The sequence below is a fragment of the Aythya fuligula genome, chromosome 9 (assembly GCF_009819795.1).
Source record: "Aythya fuligula isolate bAytFul2 chromosome 9, bAytFul2.pri, whole genome shotgun sequence".
In the NCBI taxonomy this organism is placed as follows: Eukaryota; Metazoa; Chordata; class Aves; order Anseriformes; family Anatidae; genus Aythya; species Aythya fuligula.
In genome coordinates this window covers 7,778,977-7,796,533 of record NC_045567.1, presented here as the reverse complement: position 1 = coordinate 7,796,533, position 17,557 = coordinate 7,778,977, and the positions used below count along the sequence as shown (strand labels likewise).

The 17,557-nt window shown below is 44.0% G+C and overlaps 1 protein-coding gene across 4 annotated transcripts in view; it reads right to left on the bottom strand.

Annotated features, from left to right (window-relative positions):
- Positions 1–17,557, bottom strand: part of PIK3CB (phosphatidylinositol-4,5-bisphosphate 3-kinase catalytic subunit beta) — a 101,690-nt gene that overhangs the window by 63,817 nt on the left and 20,316 nt on the right. Inside the window, exon 1 of one of the 4 annotated variants that reach the window (XM_032193126.1) lies at positions 11,965–12,056. The exons of 2 other annotated variants lie outside the window; for them this stretch is intronic. The gene's annotated coding sequence lies outside the window, so the exon portion shown is untranslated. Of the gene's footprint in view, positions 1–11,432; positions 11,509–11,964; positions 12,057–17,557 lie in introns of those variants that run through there. One more of the 4 variants, XM_032193128.1, reaches the window with a different exon arrangement.

Genomic DNA, 17,557 nt, shown 5'->3' with positions numbered 1-17,557 from the left:
TGATTCAACTGTTTCTCTTCTGCTCTGCCACCTTGAAAAGAAATGCCTCTGGGCAAAGCAGAAGTGGAACATACCACTGTTAATGAAGCTTAACTAAAAGACTCTAAAAGATAGCATGTTTTTTCCTCTCTGGCTCGGTTTGCCAACCTACTATTCTCTGAATTTGAGGGCAGCTTGCTGAAATCAAGATTAGCAAAGTCTCTGCAAGAGTGGGAGAGCCTGCAGATGCGCTGCATGTTAGAGAGGGCTGGTGGCTGTGCTGGCAGCAGCAGTCAGGGAACACCAAACAAACCCAGGAGAGACTCTGGGTGTGAGAGCAAGCTGGATGTGAGGGCACTCTGCAGTTGAAAACGCACAAAGTTCTAGGCTGCCTGTGACCGTTTTTATGATTTCTGATGACTCACAAACAAGTGCTTAGATTTGCTTTGTATTGATTCATGAACAGGGGGGTCAAATGAGTAACTTTTTCCAGCTCATTTCCAGTTCCAATCCAGTTTAGGGCACAAGTGGTTACTCAACTGGTTGGCTCAGCAGCTCCAAAGTTGGTGACAAAGGCACAGTTTCAGACTCATCTGCACAAAAACACAAGCTCCTCCGCCTCCCGCCGGAGCCCACACCTCACCTGCACCCCCAGGCTGCAGCATGTCTCCAGTTCTCTAGATCTGGACCATGGGAGCGATGCATTCGAGGCCACAGTCGCTGAGATGTCACCAGCAGTGCCCCTCTTCCCATGAGTCCATACCCGTACCCGTGCGCAGAGCGTGAAGCTCCAGGGCCTGAGGCTCAGTTATCCGAGGCACTGAGGAGGAGTTGAGGCAGGTGCCAAAGGACCCAGCGCCCTGTCACAAGCCCCTGTACCACCCACGGAGGTGTCTGCAGTAGTTAATGAGCTGCCAATGACTGCTCTGCAATCACTGCACACCCTCAGCACTCACAGCACCCAACATCATCTTTCTGAATACTAAAATAGATTGAATACCATAAGAAAAGTTGATTTCGTGTTGATTTTCATTACGCCTAAAGCAGTATTTGAGAACATGCAGAAAATCACTAAACACAGAAATGTTTTGGGTGGAGGGCACTGCCAGCAGCACAGCAAATCCAGTGCCTGCGAGACTTGGAGCGATGCACTGCGAAAAGTCTGTGAAAGACTTCTTAGGTGCATAGCCCTCCCTGTTTAAGCAATTCATCACAATTTTGGATACCTGAATATGACCTTTACGGGTAATGCAATTTCTTCTCGCTGCCGCATCATAGATGTAAAAACACTGCAAAATAGGTCCTATTAGTCCCATCTCAAAGTTACCACCAAATCAACAAGGATGTACTTGCATTTTAAACAGAGAAACTTAACAATGAGCCTTCATCTTGTCTCTGCAGAGATCTTATAACAATTAATTAGTTACTTGAAAAAAGTAGTCCTAAGAATAGGACTACTCTTGATTTCTATTTCTTGTGATCTCTTCCATGCACTCACTTTTCTTCAGTACTCCACATGCTGATGTTTCACTTCCCAATTACATAGTGTTAAATGCCTAATATGGTGAAACTCTGCAGATTTACTGTTGTTTAGTTCCCAAATTCTGCTTTTTGTAGTATATTTAATTTTATCATAAATAAGAACACGCTAGCAGAGTTAAATAGTCAGGCTGAACAACTCATTTTTCAGTCATTGTTAGGACCCGTTCTGTGAAGCTACCTACTCCCCACTTTGCTCCAGACGCCAGCTGTAAAGGCTTTGTTCTCTATGATTAAAACAAGCTCCAGAGTGTGGATGGCAACAGATTTTGAACTAACATGGTAGTGTCTAGGTTAGCTTCAAAGACACGCCGCTTCAGTCTGACTTGCCGTTCCAAACAGTATTCATGGTAAGTGTCAACGGTGTTTCATCAGTAACTTGTACAGTGAATGTGATCTGAACTAGAAGTAATCACTAGCAAAGCTTGTGATGAAGGAGGAAAAATTCCAGCACCTCACCAATGCCGTTTACCCTCAGCTCCATCCAGCACTCCAAAGCAAATCTGCTAAGCTCTCCTGGGCGCTGAACTGCAGTGCATTTTCTTGTTCCCCACTTCATCCTCTTTCCGTTAGTGAGACTTCTTCTATTGCTTCATACTCTGCTGCCGAAAACCCAGGGCGTCAAAGAGTGACATGTTATAGGCCAGAATGTCCAAATTGGGCTCTCTGTGGGTGTGTAGAAATCCTCCGAGAGCCTCAGCTGTGATACAGCACAGAAAGGGGAACCTGGAAGCAAGATGGGCAGGGTCTGAAGAAAGCGAGGAGAGCCATGCTCCCACTCACACCAGCTGTTTGACAGAAAACCTGACCTGCACTTAAATGGGTGGGGAAAACAGGCAAAACTGAACAGAAAACTAGTAGCAAGCCTGAATACAAGTTTGGGCTCTGGCTTAGTTCTTACATTTCCTCTGAAACATGGAAACGATAGCAGCTTTATGATCTCCCTTTTCTTTCTTGTCCTTATGTATGAATTTACAACTGGCAGTACAATGGTAATCAGTGCACCATTAACAATACAAAACATAACTGGAAGTGATTTTGAGACCCAATTTTCTAACATAAATGAACACAATCACATTTACAGCTTCTAGCAGAACCCTTTGCATTAATAATTTTGTTTACAGCAGATTATTTTATCCTTTCATTAACTACTTTTTCTTCAATACAATAAAAGCTGCAAAGCAGAATATATTGCCAGACTATCTCCCTTAAAGCCTCTTTCCATAAAAGATCTGATCTCAATCAACTGGCACATCCATTATTTAACAGGAAAAAGTGTGTGATTATCAGAGACTGCTGTCTTAGAGCCGACAAGTAACTCCTAGCATCACCAACTTTTTCTTTTTAAAAAATCAGCAACAAAACAAACCAAAAAAAGCTACAGAAGCCGTTCCCTGCCCCTTACACGCCAATACTAATAAATTTAATAGCTTTCAGGAATAAACCTGATCAATTAAGTACCAAACACAGGAATAATAACTCAATGGCTATGTTGATACCAGGCTCACAGTAGGGGTTCTGTTTTGATATACTGTTAGCGATTGCTTTTTCCAGGTGTCTGCACAAAGAGCTAAGCAGCTACGCCCCTGCATGTTTGCAGTGTTGGTGCCCCACAGAACTGCCTGGGGAATACACGGCCCTCACAACGAGAGCAACCTGCCTGGCACAGGTGGATCTCCAGCACCGGTGAACTACTGCTGCAGATGCTCTGTTGGATAAACTGCTCTAAGCACATGAAGAACAGCTCTGTGTTCAACAGGATCAAATTGCAAAGCAGTTCTTGACACTGAGATGAACCACAAGCAGCAAGAAAGAATAAAACACAGCCTTCTTAACTGTCTGCATAACATCTCTAAAACCATAAGACCAAAGAGGAGCCCAAGGAAGGCTGGACTGAAAACAACACACCCAGGGCCATTTCCACAGCAAGGTGTAGGAGGACTAAAGAGAGGAAGCAGCAGATGCCTTGTAGCAAACATCTTTATCCTCCTCCTAAACAAGACTGACAATAGATCAGTTTCTGGCAACAGGCACCTAAATGTTCTCTCCTTCTGGGACAAATGAGAAAGAGCTCCTTCCTCCAGAGCAAACGAGGAGAGCCCTTCTCTAGCGAGCCGCTCTCCCCTCCATCAGAACGGCTTCCCCTGCCACTGCCTCACCTCCAAAGAGCAGCAGCAGCACACCAGGGGTATGAACCTGGGAGCGTAAAAGAGCCCTGGAGCAGCAGCATGTGCAATCAGGAAAGGAATTCTGATAATATGCCGTAAATTCAGTAATCAAAAAAAGCGACCCTTTCAAACAAAGGCAAGGGCTTTTCCATTTTCACTAATAAAATAATGGTTTGGCTGTAATAAAAAAAATTCTCACCATCATGCTTGAGCAAAAATTTGATTTACAAAAGGGTGCAATTGAAAACTGAAATTCAAGTTCTTTCCCATGATAAGTCAGAAAGAAACCCTGGAAGTCCCTCCATAATCTGATTTTACTTCCCACAAGTAAATCACGAAGTAAAGCATATCACAGACCAACAGAAAGTTACACAACTCTTGGACCACTTCATTGCCATTGCATCCCAAGAAAACTTTCTTCAGGGTAAACATATGTGTTAATCACCTACATGCAGAAACTTGGGCTTGAAGTTTCAGGAATGCCCTTATTTCTGAAAATTTCTCCTTACAAAAGGGGTCACACCAATTACCTGCGCAGCAACCCCTTATTACTCCACAAACGGAGTTAGAAAACACAGCAAAAAGTATCATGCTACTTCCCTGCCCAACAAGGCACAATTAAATTAACGAGGAAGAATCACCTCCTGGCATCAAGAGGGTGGGAAAATTTCGCAATAATTGGTTTGTATTAGGTCTGGCTCCAAGACACTTTTTTTTTCTTCATTTTTATCAGTCTCCAGACTATCAGCCTTGTGTTTGAGCTTTATCAGTATGGCACAGAGTCAGCCTCTTTCATTCCCATGAGCCAGTAATCCCAGAAGATCAGCCTTAAGCCGCAATGTAGCAGTATTTTAAATATCAGCAGGTATTGATGGGAAGAGATGAGTATCCATCAAATGCTGAAGGCCTCATCAAATCCTGTACTTGTACACAATGGAAGCTGATGAGTGATCAAAGTGCAAATAAACCTGAAAATACAGCAATTTGATTTGTGAACTTCACATGAAGAACATAACTTAGGGACGCTATAATAATTCCCTGCACTGAGAGGCATAGGCAACAACTGCTCTGCCTTCTCAGAAATTTCCCTAGAATTGAACTGGAACAGGAATATTGCAGGAAATGGCTATAAATAGAAGGGGGTTAATCACTCAAACGTCTATTCCCATGACAGCAGTACACTAAATATTCCAACTTTTAAATCTTTTAATATGATGCTTTACAGAGACTTTAGCTGCTGTACTGCTGTCTGCTTCCCCCTGCTTTTTATGAATAATTTCTCCTATAAAAATAACAACAATACAATGAAGGAGGTTTTCTTTCACCAGAAGCATTTCCCCAGAGACCAGGCAAAGTCAGGCTGTGCATCAGCTGGGACAATTTGTCATTATGGGGCAACTTAAACGTTGTTTGGTGGTGCTGGATGGTTTTAGATGAGGCCACTTAAAAATCCATTTACAATTTCTTCACCCTGATATAAAGCAAATAAGGCTTATCTGCTATTCATTTCAACTATCAGAGCTGCTACAAAGTATTTCTCAATTAAATGTCTCCATTTATCTTAAAGTAGCATCTCAAGCACTTTACGGTCGGTGGTAGCAGATACCACGTATCTTCAACAACATAATACAAGAGAAGTTTATCAAGCAAGACACTAAAGAAAAAAAAAAAGAAATAGCCTCATCCCTTACAGATGAGAACATACAATGATAGCCAGACTTTTCCAAGCCCAAACTGCAGCTGTGTGACACACTTAGAAACAAAATCTAATTATTACATGTCCCCAGCCAATACTTTCCCCACAGCATTTCTCACCCAAGAAAATTAACGTTGAAGCTTTCACATTAAACAAAATGGAGTAAAGGAAAAATTACAGAGACCAAAGTTCTTTATTTAAAAAGTGGAAATAGATGAGGTCTTCTCTTACTTGATCATAAATAGCGAGACTTGTCATTTTATGGTAAAAAATGAGTGATTTGAATCCAATGCATTTGAAGTGACAGAAACAATGAAAGCAACCAATACGTGGATTCAATTTCAAGAGACAAAGAGCTGCTGCAAATCTTGACGAAATTATTAAAAATTCAGATAAGAAATTATGAGAAAAAAAAAAAAAACTTGACTGGGGTTTTAATATTACTTCTAACTTTTTCAGTGGTCTTCACATTCCTGGAAACTTTGGTTTTGATGAAAAGCTCAAATTGCTACCAAATAATCTTCTCTTTTTATACAGTACCTGTCTGCTATTCTTATCACTTTAGCTTTTCATACACCCATCTTATTTACATCATCAGAAGTAGAAACTACCATAGTTATCAAAACAGACTGCTGTATAAAAAACATTATAGACTTGTAATGCCTGAACTCTAACTAGCTTGGCAGAATCATATTTGGTAGTAAAAAAAAATGGTAACCCAATACCTTAGCAACAATTCAGTGAAGGAAAATATTTTTATTATTACTTAGATAAAGAATAGTCAGATCATTATCTTGAGCACAGTAGAATTGTCAACATACCTACGTATCACCTAATTAAAGCACAGATAAACATTTTTAATTTAAAAAAATGACTTCAGTGCATCACTACCACTAGCAGTAGATGTAAAACAGTAACTCTGAAGTGCTGGGAAACAAAACTAGGCTGGGATGAAGACTGACCATATTCTGTACAGGTTTGATGCCTGTCTCCGGAGCGGTACCCCTTTAGCTTTAAACTACATTGGAAATTTTGCAACACTACAACATTGTATTTGAAACTGTACGAACACAGTGAAGCTGTTATTTGAAGAAAAGTTAGTAACGTAGATGGATGCAAACTCTCAGTATAGTAGAAAGGTTTTCATTATTATTATTGTTTTCAACCAAATACAGAAGGCTTTCTGCCACAGGCACTGCGCGTCTCTTACACGGATGTTTCAAGGAAGCCCAACAGCGTCAGCCTGCAGAGGACTGACAGGCGGTCCCTCCTTCCTTGTACCGCTAACAGCAGAAAGGAAAGTTTCTGGTTTTGCTCCAAAGATTAATGTATCATTTGCTGCTGACAAGCTGCCAAACCAACCATGCTTTTCTTCGCTCCAGAGAGTTCACAAATAACTACTCACCTTCCAGTCAGCATTTACCACACACGTTCCCAAATATACTCCTCAAATGAAAAGAAAAACAAGACAACTCTCCTCCACACACATACACACAACCTTTTGCCCTGAAATCATTATGAAGAGTAAACAATTGAAAATACTTTGCAGATGCAGACAAGCATTATTCATCTCCTCACATTACGGCTCAATCCTAACGTCACATGGGTGCACAGAAGACTCAAGAAACTTTAATTCAAACCATATATAAGACAAATACAAGAAAAAACCTATGGTTCGGGTTTGGGCTCTTCCTCCTCCTCTCCCTGTCCATTTCAATAAATTAATTAATGGACTTGCATGCACTTTGTCTCGCTGACACCTCAGATGGCTGTGCAGGCTGCAGACACACACAGCCACTTGTTTTACTGCTGGCTGGGTATGAAGAACTCTCTTCTATGCCGAGAGGAATCCCGGTCCTGACTCGGCCGATCTTCCTTACACAACAACTTTGATGGCTTGAACTGTTGCTCGGCCCAGGGCACCCAGAGATAGCTGGACAGTAAATTCCAACTCACTGACACTGAGCTTGCTTTTCTAACACACGCATCAAGTTCCCCGATTTGACTTATTCCTACCTCTCCTAAAATTTCAAATCCAGCGTACTGCTCCTCCCGTACACTTGCTGTGACTTCCTTTTTCTGGAGACAGACAGCACTATGGGCTACACATACAAATACTCCAACCACAGAGCCACAGAAAATCCCACGATGGATGGGACCCACACGTACCGCTGAGTCCAACCCCTGGCTCCGCACCCAAAAACCAAACCCTCTGTCAGAGACCCTTGCCACGTGCCTGGGGAGCCTGTTCAGTGCCCAACCGCGCTCCTGGTGAAGAACCTTTTCCTGACAGCCAGCCTGCCATAGCTCCGTGCCGTTCCCTTGGGTCCCTGGTGCCCTTCCCTGCAAGCCCAGACAGTTTTCAGAACACCGCAATGGAGAATCCCCATATATATCCCAATATCCAACACCCAAGTAATTCCAAAGGGAATGGATGAAAAACACCACCACCAAACTGCCCCACAACGTCATCAAGCACCAAAACACCCAGGATCCGAGCGCAGACCTACCAGACCATGACTTCCAGCACGGCAACCTCGAAGCCTCCCTGGTGCACCTCCAGCGGCAGGCTGCCGAGCCCTTACTACAGGGGTCTCCTGGCTTGTTTCCTTGCTGGACCTCAGCTGTGGTAACGAGTTCCTTCCCACCGCTGTCATCGAGGAGTGCTTTCTTATCCTGATTCCATTTTACAGAATCGCACCCTTCACAAAACATGTCCCTATGAGAGGGCCACACAACAAGGTACCATAAGGGTCACAAGCCGGCACTGCCAGGAAACAGCGGCCTAAACCCAAGGCAGGCGATGCAGTGTCACTGGCATGCTGATGTTCACCTGTGCACCACACTGCAGTACTCAAAATCAGTCTTTTGGGGGCTTATTTACAGGTCACATACGTAATTATCTTGTTTTCAAACCAGAATGCTTTATATTCTTCCGCTAGTAACATGTTGTATACTCCTGAACATCAAAACGCTAACTGTATAAAAACTAGAAAATGAAATGATGCAACAATACTATCAAAACACAAGCACCTTGCTTACAGAAGATAAAAAAGGCATTGATCAATAAGCAGCTACCACAAGAATTTCAAGCACCGCAATTATTCTGTTGTCTAGTTGTGTTTTTTGTTTGTTTGTTTGTTTTGTTTTTTTTTTAAATATTTTCCAAACTAGGCACTTACTCTGATTTTTAAACTGCTTCAAACACTCTGTAACTGAATCCAAGCAGAAGACTTCTGCATTAAATCTGTCACAAAACACTCTGAGAGCAGGGCTGCAAGCCTCTTAAAACGTTGGGTCCATCCTACTGAACGCCAGCTATTGCGTGTTCCACACAAAAGCTTTGCTAAATTGACAGTTCCTGCAATTACTGCTGAAATATTTCATTTCTTTGCTTAAATATCCTTTCTGTGTATTCAAACAGACAAATAGAGGACCTCCAAACCCACTGAAAGTCAGCAAATGCTTTGTACCAATATCATAAACCAAAGACATGCTAATATTCTTATTAATTAATTCTTATTAACTGACAACATCCCTAAATGACGTTCCATGTCTTCCACACAAGTATTGATCTACCTCTATGACCTAAACAAGCTACCGTGCTCCTGCTGCCATGAGCTCCAAACTCCAGACTGGCATCACCGACCTCATCTTTGAATCCCCGCATACTCTTGTAAATCCAGTTGGTAAGTACAGGGCTGGGAGCAAGGGAAGCACAGAAGTGACACAGTGCAAGAGCAAACACTGCAAGCTCTTCATAGACTCCAAACTACATAAAAAATTTCATCAGTTCCAAATTCAGATGTCAGCAGAAGCCTCTGCTTTCTGCAGTGGACACCAGAGGGAACAAATGCCTCAGAAAAACCTTGGGAAAAGAAGTTAACAGCACTCTAAAACTTTGGTATTCCTCAAAAGCAAATTTCCAAAATGTCGTGACATAAAGATACTTATTATTCATAAGGCTCATAAGAAGACCTCTCACCACCTCTTCTTAAGAGAAAACTCATAAAAAGAAGAAAGATGCCATAACATACATACAGATGCAAAAATTAAGCCCAAAACACAACTTCTTTTTCCATTACGGGGCATACCTTTCCCATTCAATCACCACTATTTCTGTAGAAAAGCATATTCATACAGCTATTTTATGAGCAATATTCCCAATTCTTCATGATCTCTTAGAAGCATTTATTTGCAGAGGCAGACCTATCCCATCAGCTCAACTCACTCCACCCCTGCCCCAAGGAACCATGTATCACTTACTCAACAGTTCCTGTTAAAAATTAAGAAGTGAAGTAATAAAAAATAAATAAATCTGTGATCACACGTCACAGGTAAAACTATTCAACATTACAGCAACACGCAGAATAACACAGGCATAAAACCAGAGGCTGGTATCTTTGATGGAGGTAAGATATTTTGATGTGGAATTCACAAAGTTACTCTAAAAATCCAAGTAGCTCTGGCAAGTAATGACAAAGTATACAGAAGCAGAAGATCTTTACAATGCAGCAGTCCTTTACAATTCATTTTCATAGTGAAAATGCAATGCAAGACTACTTATCAAAAGCATGCATGTGTAATGATTCTGAAAGGAACAAAAACTAAGCTTTAGATAGTGAAGTTTATATTAAGTACATTTTGCATCAAGAAAATAATTATAATACCTCTTAATGCTCCTTTTAAGGTATGTAGAAACAAGTATTTCCATACTGAGATTTAGGCCTGAAGACACAGTGACAGAGTACAACCCATTCCCAATTTTAAGTCAGGAGTATCTAAGGTAAGAAACAGAGTAACTGAAGTTATCGCAGCTGCCCTGACTTTTTTTTTTTTTTTTTAATGCAACTGTAAAACACTTGGGGGCATTTCCCCCTCCATGGCCAAAAGCCAAAGCCATGAACTGTAGGTAGCAGAGACTGTACCTGGGCCCTCTAGCTTCATACAACCAATGTTACCAAAGGCTCCTTTCTGCAGCACACGGGCAATGAAACTGTAGCCACCTTAAACTGCTGAAACCAAACAAAAAAAGCAAAGCAAACAAACAAATCCAGGCAGATGGTATGACTGCAACAAGCTTACTTCTTGTCAAAGGCAACTTTGTTGCTGTTATCAGTTTCCCTATTTGTTTCTTTAAGCTTCTGAAGCCAGGGTGTAAATTGGTTACTCTGTTAGCAACTTATTCACACGCATATTTACTCACCCGGGCCTCACCCTGGGACTGCAATATGTGTCACTGGCACCGCATTCCTGAAGGTACTCCCACCAGGCTCAAGATAAAAATTCACCCTTGTAAAACTGACAGACCGTAAAAAACAGTCAAGCAACAACAACGTCCCTTGGTCAGTGCTGCCCATGAGCTAAGTGACACTCCAGGCATTGGACAGGTACGATGCTTAGTTTGGATTTTTCTCTCCTGCACTGCTTTCACAGAAACTGGCAACTGTGAAAAAGAGATAACTTTTAGTTTATAACTTACACTCTGCTGCTGCCAAGCATGGCAGTCAGAAAACCCATCCGAAATCTAAGCATTGTCATGGACTTTGCATAAAATGTAATGTCAAATAATGCCAGATCCACAACACATGGCCATATTGGCAACCCATAGAGAACCAAGGAGAGTTTCCTTGTGCATCTCTAGATCTATGAAAAAGCACCTGAGCTACTTGAACTCTGCCTCTGGTCACCGAAACACAACACTGGCTTTCTAGCTAAACAGCCAAACGCTAGCATGTGTTTCCACCTACCTTAGAAACAAAAACAGTTCATATTTTTCCTGTATCCTCCAGTATACATAACATTCTGGCAGCTTATGTTTTTATGGAATTTTGTTTTTAAATGTCACGTTTGCCAAAAAGAGTACAGTGCAAACATATGCAAGCTGTAGAGAAGTCAGGCAACGTTCTACAAGCTTACTCTAAGTACAACTTCCAAGAAAGGGAAAGGAGTAGTGAAATCAGAGGGAAGAGGAAAAATACGTTCTCTCCTTACTACATCACAAGAACCCAAGAAAGATTTTTATTTATTTATTAGGAAGGTTTTCTTACTCTACGATTTGGAGATCTGCCAAGGCTCTATAGACAATTGGGGAACTGGCAAGTCCGTGACATCAGATATTCCAGGGAAGTGAAACCTGACTTAACGGAAGAGATTTTCATTAAAGAACAACAGATACTTAAACTGACTCAAAAAAAAAAAAAAAAAAAAAAGTATTTTAAGACCACATAGAACTTTTAAAATTATTTAAAAAGCCCTTCACATCGTTACAGGCAAGAGCTCCAGCAGAACACGTTTCCAAGTTAACCCCCAGGCGATTACTCTCCATACCCCCCGGACCCCCGATGCTCTCCGCCCCCCGCAGCAGGGCTCAGGGGTGCCCGAGCCGTTTCTGCTGAGCGAGACCCGCTCCTGCCCGGCCTCCCCCGAGCCCTGCTGGCTCCGGAGCTGCCCGGCCGGGCCGCCCCTCGCTCTCCGGTCCCCGGATCCCGGCTGGGAGCGCCCTGCCCTGCCCAGCGGCCCCGCAGCCACCCCACGCAGGGGGGCCGAGGGGCTCCCCCCGCCCGCCGGCCGAGCACCCACCGTGTGGCGAGGCGCCGCAGCCCGGAGCCGCCCCCTTCCTGCCGAGCTCTCCGGGGCGGGGAGGGACCCGAGGGAGCCGGGGAGGGGCCGCACGGCGCTGGGGGAGCCCCGCGGGCAGCGCGGCCGCAGCCGCCCCTCAGCCCCCGCCGGCCCGGCCCGGCCCCGCCGCCGCCGGTAACGGCCCCGCGGGCACTGCGGGGAGGGGGAGGTTGCCATGGCGACAGCTTCACCCCCGGCCCGCCCCCTGGCCAATCAGCACGCGGCTTTCAATATCGAGCCGCCGGCGGCAGCCAATCAGGAGGCGCGTCCCTCTCCGCGAGGCGCTGCCCGGGTCCATTTTGCCCCGGGGGCCGGGGCCGGGTGGGGAAGGGCCCGGGGCCCGCTCCCGCTGCCCTGAGGGGAAGCTGAGGGGAAGCCGGGCGAGGCTCGCCCTGCCCTGCCCTGCCCTGCCCGCAGCCCCACGCGTGTCCCCGCTCCCCCTCCCCCTCCCGTTGTAAAACGCGGCTCGGTGCCTGCCCGGCTCCGCCCAGGCGCTGAGAGTTCATTACAGGGGATCAGGAACACCCCGGGGGGGGGAGCCCTGCCTCAACCCGCCCCAGAGCCCTACGGGCGGGACAAAGCTCTGCCCGTTCCCCTGGGGACATTTCGGATTATTTTTCGGGGTTTCGCAAATACCGTGTGCCCGCACGCTGTGTCAGTCGGCGGCTCTGAAAATGTATTCGCTACTGAAATGTACTTCTGAAAACACGGTACTCATGAAACGCAGCATCACAAAAAGTCCCAGACACGCAGCTTTTCGAGCCAGTCTCATTCCTGTGTTTTTTCACATTGCCCATTCCAGATAGTCTTGGCCTGGATATTCAAACCTTGGCCGCTGGTTGGCCTTCATGATGACAAATGGTTTTGTGTCTGCCTATTCTTGGAAAGGCTGGACAACATTTTTTAGAAAAGAGCTATTCACTCAAGATTTTGCAACGTGACAGTGTTGTTCTACAGGCTGTGGTACAGCCTTTGTAAAGTGTAAAGCAGCTACGATGCCAGTGACTTACTGGATTAACCACAGGGCTACAATCCAGAAACTTTAAAACATTTCCTGCGCTGCCATCTTTCAGGTGAATGCCGGTGCCTTGAAGTGCCTGTCACACAGAGCCACAAGCACCTCAACGTTGTCTTGTATAGACACCTTTTGCTACAGCTACAGGTAGATTTCAGTGAACCCCACTCAGTTTTTCTGTAGGTTTATGACCCACACTTCAAATCTCTTTTTCGGATTCTCTTTTCTGCTTTAATGCCTCAGTATTTAATGGTGGGAGTGAAGAGACCTCAATCAGAAGTTACCTACATACTTCGTATTACAGTCGAGCAACTTGCACGACATTCATGTTCTTGGCAGACAGGGAGCTGCTCTGCACAGTGCGTGCAACATGGGTAAGGAACTTGTCTGAAGCATCTTAAGTAAACATTATTTTTTTTTTACCCTAGATGTCAGTGAAAAAAAAATGAGGTTTGAAGTATAATTTTAATTTTCAATTTCCTTATTTTTAGATTCGCTCCCTTCCCCCTTCACAAAACAACAAGTGCTCTATTATTCTACCCCCCCCAGGCTATTGTTACACATGTTCTCAGTATAACAAAAGGTTTTTGTCTAAAAAGACTGTATCTGAGTCATGTCTTTGCATGTGAAACAGCTGTACACCTAGGGCACATTCTTGGTCACTTGAAAGTGTGTCATTTTTAGCATTCTGGGCTTACATTATTTTAGCTCTGTGCAACTGCAACAATCAGGAAAGGGAATTAACACCCAAGCTGTCTGCACATCTGCAGGCATCACAGAACCATCACCGCAGACCTTGGCAGAGGAGAAAGAAAATGCGAGTGGAAATGCAGCGTGAAGGATGTTTGGCCAAAAGCGAAAAAAATAGTCTGAAGAAAAAAAAAAATCTAAAGGACAATGATCCAAAACAGCCAGGAGGTGCCTAGAAATCATTTATAACAAAACTTTAATGCTGATGGCAACTTGCTAGCATCCTGTGTTCACTCCTTTTAAGTCTTCATCTGTACTAGAACAAATAGCCTCCAACACCTAAGGTTGTTACCATGTGGAGGAAAGAAATTTCAGCGCCAAACAAGAAAGAGTAAGAGGTGCTAATAAGTAACCAAATCACTCTGGTGTGACAGTTTTGTGCCTTGTATTTAGAAAAAACAAATCACAGGAATCAGGTTTAACTAGCAAAGTTTATATTCAATCTCCTAAAAAGAAAATATTAAAGACATTCCTAAGGAATTTGGTATGTTTACTAAGCCTACCCACGACTGACTGCACGAGGTCAGTCTTGCAATACCATCTAACATGCCACAGCTTATAAGCGACGTGATACAGGAGGATCTGGTGTGAGTCTCAGCTGCTAAATAAACCTGGTCGGCTGGACTGGACCTTCCCGGCCTCTGCAGGTGTTGACCAACCCAGGGGATCAAAGCCGCCTGCTGCCACCAGGGCCTCTGGGGTACGCTGCTATAGTGCTAATGGCTGCAACGAAGACCTGATGAGCCTCACCCAGCTCCAACTGGAAAGCAAAACGCTCCCTCCGAAGGTGTTCTGCGCAGCTCCGCTCCTGTAAGAAGCTGCTCTTTGTTCTGCATGCTGACTGCAACGAAGGGGGAGGCAACACCACATAATGGACTGAGTGACACTCAGTACCAGACTGCAAATGCAGATGTCAGACAAATGGATGCTGAATTTGGCCAACGAAGCTACAGCCTGCAGTGAGAACAGGCAGCTTTTAAAACTGCTTTGCTAAACCATGACTTGGTATGTGCAAAATGCAGTGGGAAACTTCTGAGGACCTGTGGCATGTGTAGAGGGGCAAGCTGTTACCTAACGCAGGACCTCAAAGAGCACCGACACCCAGATACCTGTCAGCCTTGCACTTCACTGTTCTGCCGTCTTTACTGAATTCAGTGTGAGGCCTTTCACTTTAAAGCTGTAAGCCTAACTTAAATGACCTAAAGCCACTTGAAACAGAGGGCCTCTTCCTTAACCTCTCTGACCTCTGCTGACCACTGTAACACGCCAGCAGTACGAGCACATCAGCTGATACATCCATCAGGGCAGACAGAGCCCTGCTGTGAGCGTGTGTGCTGAGCTCCTTCCCCTTTTCCCCTCTGATGCAAGCTGCAGGAGCTGGCATGCCGGGTTGGGTCCGAGCCGGAGAGAGGCCTCAGCCCACCAAAGCTCCCCTGCTTGCTCACAGAGCAGGGCTGCCTCTCTCAGGCTCCCAAAACCCAGACCACGGACTGGGGGAATTGGAAATGAGAGTCCCTCTGCACGGAGCCTGCAGGTGTGCCTGGAAGAGCTGGGAGTGAGCCCTCCCTCCCTATTCTGTAGATCCACATCAGGAAGGTGCACCACAGTATTGCTTTGGATCACAGAGAAGCCATGACTTGAAGTACTCGGGCAGACACTCTTCAATGGTGGCATTTTTGATCATTTATGCCAATTCTGTGCCAACTGTGTGGTAATAAAGCAGCATTTTTGATACAGCTTACCTGTAGAGGAACTCCTTGAAAGCACAGTTGTCACTCGTTCTGTGCCATAGCATTTGTCTGCACGGTTGCTTATGTTCTGCACCTGCTCATGGCAAACATGTTTCTAGGTATGGCCTTGCTTTACAGGACAGCTTGCTCATCGGGCATGTGGACACACACTTTGCCTCAGACAGTGAAGATCAAAAGAAGTTGCTCAGAGTTAGCAAGACTACGAGCTTTGCAAAGAGCAAGCGCATCCTGAAGTGGCAGAGTGACCTCGCTGCTATATATAAAGACAAATACTCTTTATAAATAATATTTAAATATTTCTACATACTTCTAAGTTCTGCCAGTTTCCTAATGCGGATTTTGCAAAACCAGTTCCATTCATCAACACAAAATAACATTTCATCCAAAGCACAGCACACAGGCAGATCTCCCGCTAGCTACTGCCTCACCTGCCCACCTGCTTAGCGGGGCTGAGCTCATACCCTATTATTAACATTTCTTTGTCATAAAAAGAAGCGCTGGATTGTTAGGATTGCCACTTTTTAGATGAGACACTGAGTTCCCTTGTGTTATTTCTGCTGACTTTTCTAATCAAATATAAAGATCCCATGACACATTTTGACAAAAAGTAGGGCACAGCCAGCTTATTTATTCCTTTACTAAAAATAGGCTTCAATGTCCAGCAGGTTTTAACGTGTTAGATAGCACTTTAAGTGCAATAGCTGCCACGCTTGCCTTGGTACACATATATTACCAGTTATGTTCATCTTTGCAATGTGCTAATTATGAAAATCAAGCATCAGGTTTCACAACGAGCTTAGTAGTTCCACTTCGCTAAAATGCTTACTAGGATTAGACTGTCCAACAATTGAAAAGGCAATAAAAGAGGTTCTTATCCTTACAGGAGGAGCTTGTGACACCCTTCCAAGCACCGCACGGCATGTCTTACATCCCTGGGGTTAATGCTATATTGCTGTTCTCAGCCACGGGCAAGGACTAGGGAAGAAATGAATTATGAGAACTGGAATAGAAACAGCCTAAAGAAGCCCATCTCTCCCCCACCTTCCTTACATATTTATTTTCTGGATGGCCTTTCTGTGAGTGCAGTTCTGAAAACAGAAAAGATGTCACGACTGACAGTGAATAGAGTACCGACGATCACAAATACCACTGTGCACCACACTTTTTAATGACTGTGGCTCTGGAATGTGCTAAGGTAGGCTTGTTTCTGAACCTGGCATTCTGGAAGACTTTGAACTCATGTTTTGTCAAGTCTGCTTAGAGATCATTGTCCAGTCACTTACGTCAGTGCTGTAAATCAGGGTTAGCAAAGCTTCATTTTGTGTACAACTGCCATAGGAGAGCACAGAGTCTTTAGCCCTTGTCTTTAACCTTTTAAAGCCCCTAGTCTTTAACCCACACCAACGTGGTTACCCTTTGAGTCAACTACATTTACTGACCCGCAGCACACAGTGAACACCGCTTCTGAATTTGGTCATGTGCCATTTGTGAATCATGAAAGACTTGCTCAGAAACAAGTCCTTCTTTATCTCCCACAAGCTGTATGTCACATATAAACCAAAGAAAGAGATAAAAGCAAATGTGTTTTATTACTGCTCCCAGCACAGATACTGCATTAACATTTCACTAGCCCGCAGAAAACATGATCACTTCAACCCCATTGATAGTTACACACTACTAGTAAGCTAGTGTAAGTGCATGTATCTGTGCCTACGTATTAGAGCAGACTGAAAAAACTATGTGAAATTTCAACATCAATAAACACAAGAAAAATAGCATATTACATGCAACATCATTCCCCTTAAAATATCTATTTTTAGCTAGAAATGGACTATAATTTTGAAACCCTATTTAAAATGTCAGATTTGAGCTTCCTCACACTTATGAATAGGTTAAGATTTGAATACTACTTATGAGTTTCTATTTTTAAAAGGACTATCAAAATACATGTAACTAGCAGTTAGGCATTCAAACAGAATTTATGAATTCCTTATTAAGAATGTCTTAAGTGCCTATAAACCTCTCATACTAATTTACG